We start from the raw sequence: 12,935 nt of genomic DNA on the forward strand, positions 1-12,935 counted from the left end.
CATGAAGTAGTTGCGTTTTTTTGTCTTTGATTTCATTCTCTGCCTTGTCACCTCAGGAGAGGTGACAAGTCGCCAATATATGTCATTCTTAAAAAAGACGAATATCTGGCGAAAATGAACATCATACTCTCTGACCAAACTAAGTTCCAAAGGGTAACGAAGGACACTACAGCCGAATTAAAAGCAAAGGTCAACAAACTGATCGAAACTGTGAACGCCAAGAAATCCGGACTCCACCTGCCAAAGATCATTGGGGAATATAAACCTGGATATGCGTATGGAAATGTCAAGACGCACAAGCCTGGAAACCCACTTCGGCCAATCATTAGCCAGATACCCACACCCACGTACAGATTGGCGAAGCGACTCAACGGCCTGCTGACTCCTTATGTTCCTTGCGCCTTCAGCCTGAAGTCTCCAAAGGAATTTGTGGACTTACTGCGGGGCACACGGGCCACAGGGATAAGAGCCTCGTTGGACGTAGAATCGCTGTTTACCAACGTACCTGTGGACGAGACAATCGGAATGATAGCCGACAGAGTGTATCGTGATCCAGCCTGTACTCCTCTTGACATGCCAGAAAGTATTCTGAGGAAACTACTCCAAGCTTGTACTAAAGAGGCACCCTTCTTGAGCCCGGATGGGCACATGTATAAGCAAGTAGATGGGGTCGCTATGGGTTCTCCCCTAGGTGTCCTGTTTGCAAACTTCTACATGGGTACCATCGAGCAAAAAGTCTTAGTCGACATGAACTTGAAACCGGCCATATACTGCAGGTATGTTGACGACATTTTTACACAGGTACCTGATGTCAGACATCTGCAGGAGCTGAAGGAGGCATTTGAGCAGAGTTCCGTGCTGCGTTTCACTTACGAGACGGAAAAGGATGGGAAGCTGCCTTTTCTAGATGTAACAGTCATGGAAAAGGGCGGAGGTTTCCACACTGCAGTCTACACAAAGGAAACAAACATAGGAATGTGCCTAAATGCCAACAGCGACTGCCCCGACAGGTACAAGAGGAGTGTTGTTAACGCATACGTCGACCGTGCTCTCAGCCACAGCTCAGAATGGAAGCAAGTCGACGAAGAACTCTGTAGGGTAAGGCAGGTTCTAGTCAATAACGGCTTCTCCAATGGTTTCATCGAAGACATCATAAGAAGGAAAGTGAAAAGCCATGCAACCTCCGAAGAGACAACTAACACAACACCTATACCCCCTATTAGACTATTTTACAGGAACTTCTTTTCCACAGCTCATAAAACAGAGGAAAGGGTCCTGAAAGATATTGTTAATAGAAACGTTATCCCTACAGACAAAAATCAGAGGATACAACTGACGATTTACTATAAAACCAGAAAAACGGCCAGCCTACTCATGAGAAACTCTCCAGACACGAAACAGAACGCTTTAAAAGAGACTAACGTCGTCTATGCCTTCAAATGCCCACTTGGGGACTGTAAGCTCCAAAAAACCCAGTATATAGGCAAGACAACAACATCTCTTTCTAGGCGTTTAACGATGCATAAACAACAGGGCTCCATTAAGGAACATATAATCTCTTCCCATAACCAAACCATCGCCAGAGAAATCCTAGTAAACAACACAGAAATCATCGATAGATACAGCGATAGCAGGCGGCTCGACGTTTGCGTGGCACTACACATCAAGAAGTCAACACCAGCAATCAACAGCCAATTATTGCACAACTATATTCTACCCACCTCAAGACTCCGCTCCAATATAGAAGCATCAAGAAATATGGACCAATAGGCTTTCTACAAACACTTCTATTCAATATCCATTGTTTCGTGTTCTGTCTTGTGTTGATACTTTTAATACCCTATTAATATCCTCTAATGCCACATCATCCTTCCCACCTTACTCAAATGTAATGCCACATCACCCTTCCCACCTCACTCAAATGTAGATATAAAATCAGGGAAACGCAAGTTCTAATCGGTTGTGTATTTGTGAAGTCTTTGAAAATGTAATAAGTTTTACGAAACGCGCCCGTGTCGCGTCAGACTAGAAATAAAAATGAATTTTGGAGAAGTGATTTTTGATTTACCTCCAACAGTGAAGCATAATGTACGAAAGATTGAGAAAATTCGTGTTAGAATTATTAATCTTACTTTTTCGGTCATATTTAATAAAATATATATATATATATATATATATATATATATATATATATATATATATATATATATATATATATATATATATGTTTAAAAATTTGTGAGGGTACCACCTTTGGTGCCAATGTGGGGACCCATAGCCCCGGAGAAGAAAATAAAAAGTATTCAGAGGAGACCTTGTGGTTTCTCACTGAACACTAATATTATCTTCTCCTACCACCCCCATTCTTTTGTATGTACACATATATATTTGCTTTATTTGAACTTTGTTACAAAAAAGAAGTTACATATAGGTTACAAAGATGGTTGTCATAGGTTGTCGAGTTCCTCCAGCTCCTCAGATGGCGGGCAGGAACCCTGGATGCAGTGCGCATTTCCCCTCTGTATCGCCACGCTGAGGCGCTGGAAAAGAAAGCTGGCAGCTCTAGGGTCCCTTGTTGTTTCAATGATATATATATATATATATATATATATATATATATATATATATATATATATATATATATATATATATATATATATATATATATATATATATGTCGTACCTAATAGCCAGAACGCACTTCTCGGCCTACTATGCAAGGCCCGATTTGCCTAATAAGCCAAGTTTTCCTGAATTAATATATTTTCTCTAATTTTTTTCTTATGAAATGATAAAGCTACCCATTTCATTATGTATGAGGTCAATTTTATTTTATTGGAGTTAAAATTAACGTAGATATATGACCGAACCTAACCAACCCTACCTAACCTAACCTAACCTATCTTTATAGGTTAGGTTAGGTTACGTAGCCGAAAAAGTTAGGTTAGGTTAGGTTAGGTAGGTTAGGTAGACGAAAAACAAATAATTCATGAAAACTTGGCTTATTAGGCAAATCGGGCCTTGCATAGTAAGCTGAGAAGTGCGTTCTGGCTATTAGGTACGACATATATATATATATATATATATATATATATATATATATATATATATATATATATATGGTATCAGTATTTATTAGTATATTAGTATTAAGATTTTACGACTGTTGAAGGGTACAGTGCGTGTGGACGACACGGCAGTTGGCGAGGCGACGGTCGACGTCGACGAAGAGGCCTCACTTGAGAGGGTGTGAGGCCCGTATCTGCCCAGCTGACGGAGTGCCGGAGGTCGTGAGAGGAGAGCTACCGACGATCTCCAGAATATTTATTCTATATATACCCATGTATGTATTATTAAATATACATATGTGTTCTTGTAGCTTTTCATTAGTAAATGTCTTACATTTTTACTGACGTGTTTAAGTGTGCCTCCATATTATCTGTACGAGCATACGCGAGTTATATTGTGACCCCACCTAGTAAACAATAAGATTTTATATGGAAACTTAGTAGTGCCTGATGGTGCTAGAGCAACACAGACATTTATTGAGACGTAGCCTGATCTGGCAGGCTAGACGTAGTCCTATTCCAACGCTGTAAGTGCAGCAACACTGTGCTATCACGCAACATAGTGCATATCCACTGTACTGCATTGCTGGGATGCAGGATATTAACTCAGCTGGCAACCTTGCTAGACAGAGAAACGCAGGTGTGGAAGAGAGACCTGCAACCCTTTTGTTTGGTGGACAAGACTCAGAGGAAGTGTGGTTGTAGGTAAGCCTGAGTCTTCCTTAACTCCTCCGTGGGACAAGGCAAGAACTGCTGGTAACAGTTTCCCCCATAGTTGAGTGAAGGGCTCCCAGGGTGAATCAGTGGCACCCCGGTGGTGGGAGCATAGACCTGTGGAGGTGGGCATTATGTGGACCTCTTCTTTGGGATCAAGTGACTCTGGTGAGTTATGTGACTCAGAAAGACTGACTATTCTGTCTCCTGAACTCCTAGCAACATCCTTGCTAGCATAGCCCCAGCCCCCCCCCCCCCATAACACTACACTGTCAATTTCCTTAAGAATTTTATATGCGGGAATCATGTCTCCCCGAGCTCTTCTTTCTTCCAGAGACGTGAGGTGTAGTTCACGCAGCCTGTCCTCATAACTCATGCCTCATAGTTCTGGTATGCCACTAGCCTAGTGGTATACCTCTGAACTTTTTCCAGCTTCGTCTTGTGTTTGACTAGATACGGGCTGCATACTCCAGGATTGGCCTTACGTATGTGGTATAAAAAAAGTTCTGAAGGATTCCTTACACAGGTTTCTGAAAGCAGTTCTGATGTTAGCCAGCCTTGCATAGGCCGCTGATGTTATTCTTTAGATGTGGGCTTAAGGAGACAGGTTTGGCGTGATATCAACTCCTTGATCTCTCTCTCTCTGTCTGTTTCCTGAAGGACTTCATCTCCCATTCGGTATCCAGTGACTGGCCTCCTAGTTTCATTACCTTACATTTACTTGGATTGAACTTTAATAGCCATTTGTCGGACCATTCCTTCAGTTTGTCTAGGTCATCTTGTAGCATTATACTATCTTCCTTTTTCTTGATCCTCCTCATAATTTTTACATCATCAGCAAACATTGAAGGGAAAGAGTCAATTCCTTCTGAGAGATCATTTACATATATCGAAACAGTATAGGCCCAAGGACTGATCTCAGTGGAACTCCACTGGTGACTCCCCGCCACTCGGAGACCTCACCTCTCACGGTGACTTGCTGTGACCTTTTGCTTAGGTACTCCCTTATCCAGTGGAGTACCTTCCCTTTCACTCCTGCCTGCATATCCAGTTTGTGCACTAATCTCTTTTGTGGTACTGTGTCAAAGGCTTTCTGGCACTCTAGAAATATGCCGTCTGTCCAGCCCTCTCTCTCTCTTGCCTAGTTTTTGTTGCCTGGTCATAGAACTCAATTAAACCTGTTAGGCATGATTAGCCATTTTAATACATTTTAATAATTTTTTTCTAGCTAGCTAGTAGATACAATCTACTAGCTTTTTTCGCACAATCTTCTCCATTATCTTGCATGGAATGTAAGTTAGGGACACTGGCCTGTAGTTCAGTGCCTCCCGCCTATCATCCTTCTTGTATATTGGGACTACATTGGCCGTCTTCCAAATGTTTGGCTGTTCACCTGTTGCCAGTGATTTGTTGTACACCATGGAGAGTGGCAGGCACAGAGCTTCTGCTCCTTCCTTTAGAATCCATGGTGAGATTCCATCCGGGCCTATAGCCTTCGTCACATCCAAATTTAGCAGATGCTTCCTCACCTTCCCACTGGTAATCACAAACTCCTCTAGTAATGTCTGGTTTGATATTCCCTCTCTTATCTCTAGGACTTCTCCTTGCTCTGAGGTGAAGACCTGGAATATCTTATTGAGTTCCTCGCACACTTCCTTGTCGATTGTAGTGAATAGTAGTTTCTGCCCCTATCCTCAGTTTCATTATTTGTTTCTTCACTGTTGTTTTCCTCCTGATGTGGCTATGTAGCAGTTTGGGTTGAGTCTTTGCCTTGCTCGCTATGTCATTTTCATATTGCCTCTTCTTATAGACTGTGGGTTGGTTGGTGTTGTCGTCGTCGATCCTTCTCTATGGACAACCCAACCCACAACTCGGCAGAGTGCTTATACTAGGAGATCACCCTTGGCGCTTCTGGCTCTTGGAGAGGGGCTCAACGTCACACGTTTAGGGGATGCGGCTCCAACACTTAGCCTCGTTGTCACGTGCACACACCCACTCGAGCCGCTGTGACTCCCCACTCTCTCCTTATGAGATATGATCTCCTCAATCCCCTATGACTTACTAGTATTACCTCTTACCCTGTCCACAGCAGTGGTTCTTGGTTCTTTCTCTCTCTCTCTCCTTCTTCACTACTTCCTGGGAAGCCTCACTAGGACAAGGGCAAACACCAGCAAATTGTGACACATTTACTGAACAAAGCACATACACGATACATACACACATATAATAATAATGAATCCTATACTCTATAATATCACAATCAGGTTGCACTCCAATACCATCAGAACTCTATTGTCAGCTTATCAAGTGGTATCCTATCTCCTGGTTCACCACCTGATACTATTAACCTCCTCAAGTTGGTCAAGCCTACATACACTGTTGCACTGTCAGCAAGATAATGTATATATAGAAAATCAGCATTTGAATGCAATCACATATATCAGTATAAATGTTCATTGATACACAACAATGATCCATCAATCACTGTCAGTCCTGGAACGCATACATCCGTAGGTAATCCAGCCTACGACTGTAACTCTAAACTTCAGTATAAAACACTCCTTGACATAAGAATGCAAACAGTCACTCACCTCTCACTGCGTCTTGCACGCTAATGACAACCAAACACTATCAACTCCCTACTAGTAATCCACCAGAACTTCCCCTTCCACCTCTGGAAGTTCACTACCCTAATATCTTTAGGTTCTGCCGGGCTTCACTACCAGGATCCTCTGCAGCTCCTCCAGGCTGCTATCATGAAATTTCCTTGAGCAACTACGGTGCTTCACCCTTCTGCTAGGTTCCTCCACAGCTCTCTTGGCTGCTACACCACCTCTACAGAAGCACGTGACACTCCTCTTCACTGCTGCTTTTCCTCACAGCTCGAGGTCCTCTGCTCCACTACCTTGGAGTCTCATCAATTACTTCATCTGCTGGCTTCGAAGTTCTCAGCAACTTCTTCCCCAAAGAACAAACCTGCAACCCATCGACGTTCCAATAAAATGTTCCCCTTTAACACATAAACAAAAATAACCACACAATATGCTTGCCTCAAACCTCTATCTGTCCTCTACATACAGTGAGAGTGGACTCCCCCGTTTTGGGCGGGTCCATACTCCACCTCGCCTGGCGGCGGTCCTCACTCGCTGGGAGGGTCTTCCTCCATCCGGAGCCAGGCTCCCTCAGTCGTCCCCCAGCGCTCAGAGGGGGCGGACGTCGCTCCGTGTTCCTCCCTCTCCACTCTCTTATTTCAGGCTTTCTGCCTTATTAAAACATGTCTAACTTATAAATAAACATTGCTACTGTCGCTGGGCACACGACCAAATATAAACAATCACTATGAACTGGCGTTTATCGTGCTTACCACAGATTAATTGGTCGAGGGCGCTTTCCCTCTGACGGCGTCTGGTCAGGGCGCTCCACACAGCCCACAATAATGCTTCTGGGCGATTTAATATCTGCTCGTCGACCAGGACTTGAGACCACAACGTTCCCAGCTCGATTCCACAGCTGGTACGTCCGCACACTTCTCTTCTCTTCGAGATATATCACTAGGGGTTCCCTTCTGGCGGGAGCTCAAACGGAGCGCGGCTTCCCCCTGCGATGTCTGGCACTCAAGTGAGGTCAAAGCCCTTCCAGAAGCGAGCCTCACGCCTCCAGCAAAATGTCCACATCTCCTAGCCAGTCATTTATCTATTTCCTTACTTACTGCCCATAATCTTAAATTGTTTTACATATCCAACCAGCCATTTTTCATATGGGTTATCACCTCAATATTTGCTAGACCTTCTAGTTAGGTCAGGCTTGCTGAATAACTCTCAAGAAGGGAGACTCGTTTCTCCTGCAGGCTGAGATCATAACACTCCCCTCCCCTTATTTTTGAGAGTTATTCCAGTGGCAAAGCTCGGGATAATACATCCGCCACTAGACTGTCTCTTTCTTCAACCGATTGATTCGAACGGTTGATCTGCTTACGTACCCCCTTAGGAGTCTACAATTATTTCGTTGCTCCTTGCAACATCCGGCTCACAACTCTCCAGGAACATGATCTTCTCATAAACGATCTGACTTATCTGGCACCTCTTGGCTAGGCTGTCCTCCTTGGACGCCTGCACTCCATCGGTCCACTCTACTTACTGTCTCCACCCTCCATTTCCTCGTCTTCCTCTCTTCACGTCCAGAGTCAGACATCTACTGTCTGTACCTCCTCTGTCGTCTTCACTCTTCCATCTACTGCCATTATACTTTCGCCTCCTGTCATCATACTTCACTCCATCGTCTTCACCGACGCTCCTCCTTTTCGTCTCCTCATATATCCGAGACCTCATCCTGTTCGACTCCCACCGAGTCCTCGGCTTTCTTCTATTCCTCCATGCTTGCATCATCATCCTCTTCCCACACTTCTCACCTCTATACCACTCCATTTCTTCTCCTTCAACTCTTCTTCGTTCCCTAAAAGTTTCTTCGAGCACTGTACTACATCCAACAGCACTCGACCGTACATGTCGCTCTATCTCTCCCAGAGTGCTCGTAAGCATCTCTCCACACATACTGTCTCTTCTCCTTTCATTTTCTCGGCTATTACTCTTCTTCACTATCTTTTCTTCACGTTTCCTGTGGAACATGTCAACTCTTGACATCTCAAACAACTTAACTGCACTATCCCTATGCCTCTGTGCTCGTGGACAACGTGACGCTCTACTCCCGTCCTCAGCATGTCCACATCTTTCCTCATTCCTACTCAGCACAGTTGCATTCACCTTCCGACTCTTAATTTCAGCAGTCTGGGCTCTACTCAGGTCCGCTCTCTTCACATGATTCTTCTTCGGCTGGGTCATCCTCACTTTCGACCTCACCGAGACTCCATTTTCCTGGGCTGGACCTTCATCAAACAGCCATGCTATATCTACATCGATATCTTGCACTGGTTGAATCGACACTGTATCATCTTCTCCAGCGTCTTCCTTGTCGGCCACCTCTGCCTTCCTCACTACCGAGACAGGGTACTCAATGGCTTGGCGGTCTCCTGACGCATCTCCTCGGAAGTCAGTCAGGTTCACACTCTCAGGTGTCCCACCCGTGCCGTGGCCTTCTGGGCACTCCTCTGGCACAGTCTCCGCCATGACTCTTGTCAACACCTTTGTCCCGCACAAGTCATTCCCTAGGATCACTTGGACTCCTGGAATAGGTATGTCGGGGCATACTCCCAACATCACCTCTGCCGACACATATTCCGACCTTAGCTGGACAGTACAAATGGGCATGTCACTCTCCGACAATAACCCATATACTTTCATCTTCCCACTGCCAGCTAACCGTCGATCATTCCCAATCAGGCTTCTCGTAATCAAGCTCTGATTAGCTCCGGTATCTCTTAAGATACCAACTTCTACCTCAGGTTGGCCTCCTATACTGATCCAACCTTTGCTCATGAACGGCCTATACCTCTCGTTCACTAAGTTCGCTCTCTGTGGTTTGTCTCGGAACACATTAGTATATTTACCTCGGGGGTCACACATGGCCAGGGTCACAACTCTCTTGCCCTGCCGACAATCTCGCATCACGTGACCCAATCCGTTACAATTGTAACATCTCATCTGGGTAAAGTCTCTTCTATATGTACCAGAGTAGCTCTGACTCTGCCCACTCACATGAGAATTCCTCGGGCCAGGTACACTACTTGCACTCTGTGGGGTTCTACTGGACTCTTGATTTCCAGGATAACGATTGGTTTCTTGTTTAGCTCCTCCATCTTCACTTTCAGACGAAGTGCGCGACCTACTCTTCTGAGTTTTAGGGTACTTACTTTTATCTGCCCATTTATCAAAATTCTTCTCACCCCAGACTCCTCTGGGTCTCTCATAATTTCTTCCTCCCCAGACTCCATTGGATCTGCCATTGCTGCGTCTCACCTCATTCTTCACTCTGTTCTCCCTTAAGCTCTTGTACGCTTCAGTAATCATATCCGCCCTATCTGCGGCATCTTTCACCTCCTTTATCCCTGCTTCTTGGATCTTGAACTTTGTTTCAGGATGCATCATCTCCAAGAACTTCTCCATGACCATCAGTTGCTTCAGGTCAGCGTAAGATCCAACTCCAGCAGCCTCAATCCACTTCTGGAATCGTCTTTCCAGATCTCTTGCTGTCTCAGCACAAGTACACGCTCCAACTTTGATCATCTCTCTGAACCGCTTCCTATAAGCTTCTGGGGTTAACTGAAACGAGCGCAATATGCTGCTCTTTACTGTGGCGTAATCCTGGCACTCTTCCAGCGACAATTGGGTGTATGCCTCCCTGGCTGCACCGGTCAATCTTAACTGGACCAGCTGGGCCCATTCCTCCTGTGGCCACTCTTTGATACAGGCTACTTTTTCAAAGTGCTCGAAAAAGCTCTCTGCCTCTTCGGGAACAAACAAGGGAATGTCCTTCTCCCTAACCCTAACATCTGGTGGGTGTGATACCTGGGTGGTGCTCTCTGGCAACCCATGTTCAATCCTTTGCTCAGCCAAGGTTCTATTCGCTTCTATCTGCATTTGTTTTGTTCTCTCTTTTTCTTTTTCGACCTGGGCTTTTTCTTTTTCGACCTGGGCTTTTTCTTTTTCTTTCTCTTGTTCCAACTCCAGTTCTCTTATTCTGGTTTTCTCTTTTTCTTTCTCCACCTCTAGTCTCGCTCTCTCTACTTCCAGCCTGGTTTTCTCTTTTTCCTTCTCGGCTTCATTTTTCATCTGGAGTTCTAATTTCATCTTTTCCAGCTGGAACTGTCTCTCCTTGTCCTCACGCTGCATCTGGAGCTCTAACTGGAATCTCTCCAAGCTCCTATTCCGGCTACTCCTGCTACTGCGGCTACTCTTGCTGCTCCTACTCGATCCCTGGGATCTCACGTCATCCTGCCCATCATCCTCCTTTCTACTTTCAGCTCCTTCCTGGGCTCCTTGTTCTGCCGCTTCATTTTTGGCTCTTAACTGCCTCAGGATCTCATCCTTCATCCCAGCTACTTTAGATGCTTTCAACCTGATGCCACATTTTTCTGCTATTTGTTTCAATTGATCCCTCGTGCAACCTTCTAAATCCTCAGGCTTGCCTGACTCCACAAATGCTTGCACCTTATCCATCTTTGTCCTGTGAGTCTTCCCAAGAGAGAATATACACCTGCGTTCACACAGTTTATCTATTTCAGCAAGGGTGTACAAATCCACTCTTGGACAGGGTGTGGGTGTGTCAGTTCACTCTCCCGGACACAGGCCCCCAATTTCTTATAGACTGTGGGTTGGTTGGTGTTGTCGTCGTCGATCCTTCTCTATGGACAACCCAACCCACAACTCGGCAGAGTGCTTATACTAGGAGATCACCCTTGGCGCTTCTGGCTCTTGGAGAGGGGCTCAACGTCACACGTTTAGGGGATGCGGCTCCAACACTTAGCCTCGTTGTCACGTGCACACACCCACTCGAGCCGCTGTGACTCCCCACTCTCTCCTTATGAGATATGATCTCCTCAATCCCCTATGACTTACTAGTATTACCTCTTACCCTGTCCACAGCAGTGGTTCTTGGTTCTTTCTCTCTCTCTCTCCTTCTTCACTACTTCCTGGGAAGCCTCACTAGGACAAGGGCAAACACCAGCAAATTGTGACACATTTACTGAACAAAGCACATACACGATACATACACACATATAATAATAATGAATCCTATACTCTATAATATCACAATCAGGTTGCACTCCAATACCATCAGAACTCTATTGTCAGCTTATCAAGTGGTATCCTATCTCCTGGTTCACCACCTGATACTATTAACCTCCTCAAGTTGGTCAAGCCTACATACACTGTTGCACTGTCAGCAAGATAATGTATATATAGAAAATCAGCATTTGAATGCAATCACATATATCAGTATAAATGTTCATTGATACACAACAATGATCCATCAATCACTGTCAGTCCTGGAACGCATACATCCGTAGGTAATCCAGCCTACGACTGTAACTCTAAACTTCAGTATAAAACACTCCTTGACATAAGAATGCAAACAGTCACTCACCTCTCACTGCGTCTTGCACGCTAATGACAACCAAACACTATCAACTCCCTACTAGTAATCCACCAGAACTTCCCCTTTCACCTCTGGAAGTTCACTACCCTAATATCTTTAGGTTCTGCCGGGCTTCACTACCAGGATCCTCTGCAGCTCCTCCAGGCTGCTATCATGAAATTTCCTTGAGCAACTACGGTGCTTCACCCTTCTGCTAGGTTCCTCCACAGCTCTCTTGGCTGCTACACCACCTCTACAGAAGCACGTGACACTCCTCTTCACTGCTGCTTTTCCTCACAGCTCGAGGTCCTCTGCTCCACTACCTTGGAGTCTCATCAATTACTTCATCTGCTGGCTTCGAAGTTCTCAGCAACTTCTTCCCCAAAGAACAAACCTGCAACCCATCGACGTTCCAATAAAATGTTCCCCTTTAACACATAAACAAAAATAACCACACAATATGCTTGCCTCAAACCTCTATCTGTCCTCTACATACAGTGAGAGTGGACTCCCCCGTTTTGGGCGGGTCCATACTCCACCTCGCCTGGCGGCGGTCCTCACTCGCTGGGAGGGTCTTCCTCCATCCGGAGCCAGGCTCCCTCAGTCGTCCCCCAGCGCTCAGAGGGGGCGGACGTCGCTCCGTGTTCCTCCCTCTCCACTCTCTTATTTCAGGCTTTCTGCCTTATTAAAACATGTCTAACTTATAAATAAACATTGCTACTGTCGCTGGGCACACCACCAAATATAAACAATCACTATGAACTGGCGTTTATCGTGCTTACCACAGATTAATTGGTCGAGGGCGCTTTCCCTCTGACGGCGTCTGGTCAGGGCGCTCCACACAGCCCACAATAATGCTTCTGGGCGATTTAATATCTGCTCGTCGACCAGGACTTGAGACCACAACGTTCCCAGCTCGATTCCACAGCTGGTACGTCCGCACACTTCTCTTCTCTTCGAGATATATCACTAGGGGTTCCCTTCTGGCGGGAGCTCAAACGGAGCACGGCTTCCCCCTGCGATGTCTGGCACTCAAGTGAGGTCAAAGCCCTTCCAGAAGCGAGCCTCACGCCTCCAGCAAAATGTCCACATCTCCTAGCCAGTCATTTATCTATTTCCTTA

Source organism: Procambarus clarkii, chromosome 13 (assembly GCF_040958095.1).
Source record: "Procambarus clarkii isolate CNS0578487 chromosome 13, FALCON_Pclarkii_2.0, whole genome shotgun sequence".
Classification (NCBI taxonomy): domain Eukaryota; kingdom Metazoa; phylum Arthropoda; class Malacostraca; order Decapoda; family Cambaridae; genus Procambarus; species Procambarus clarkii.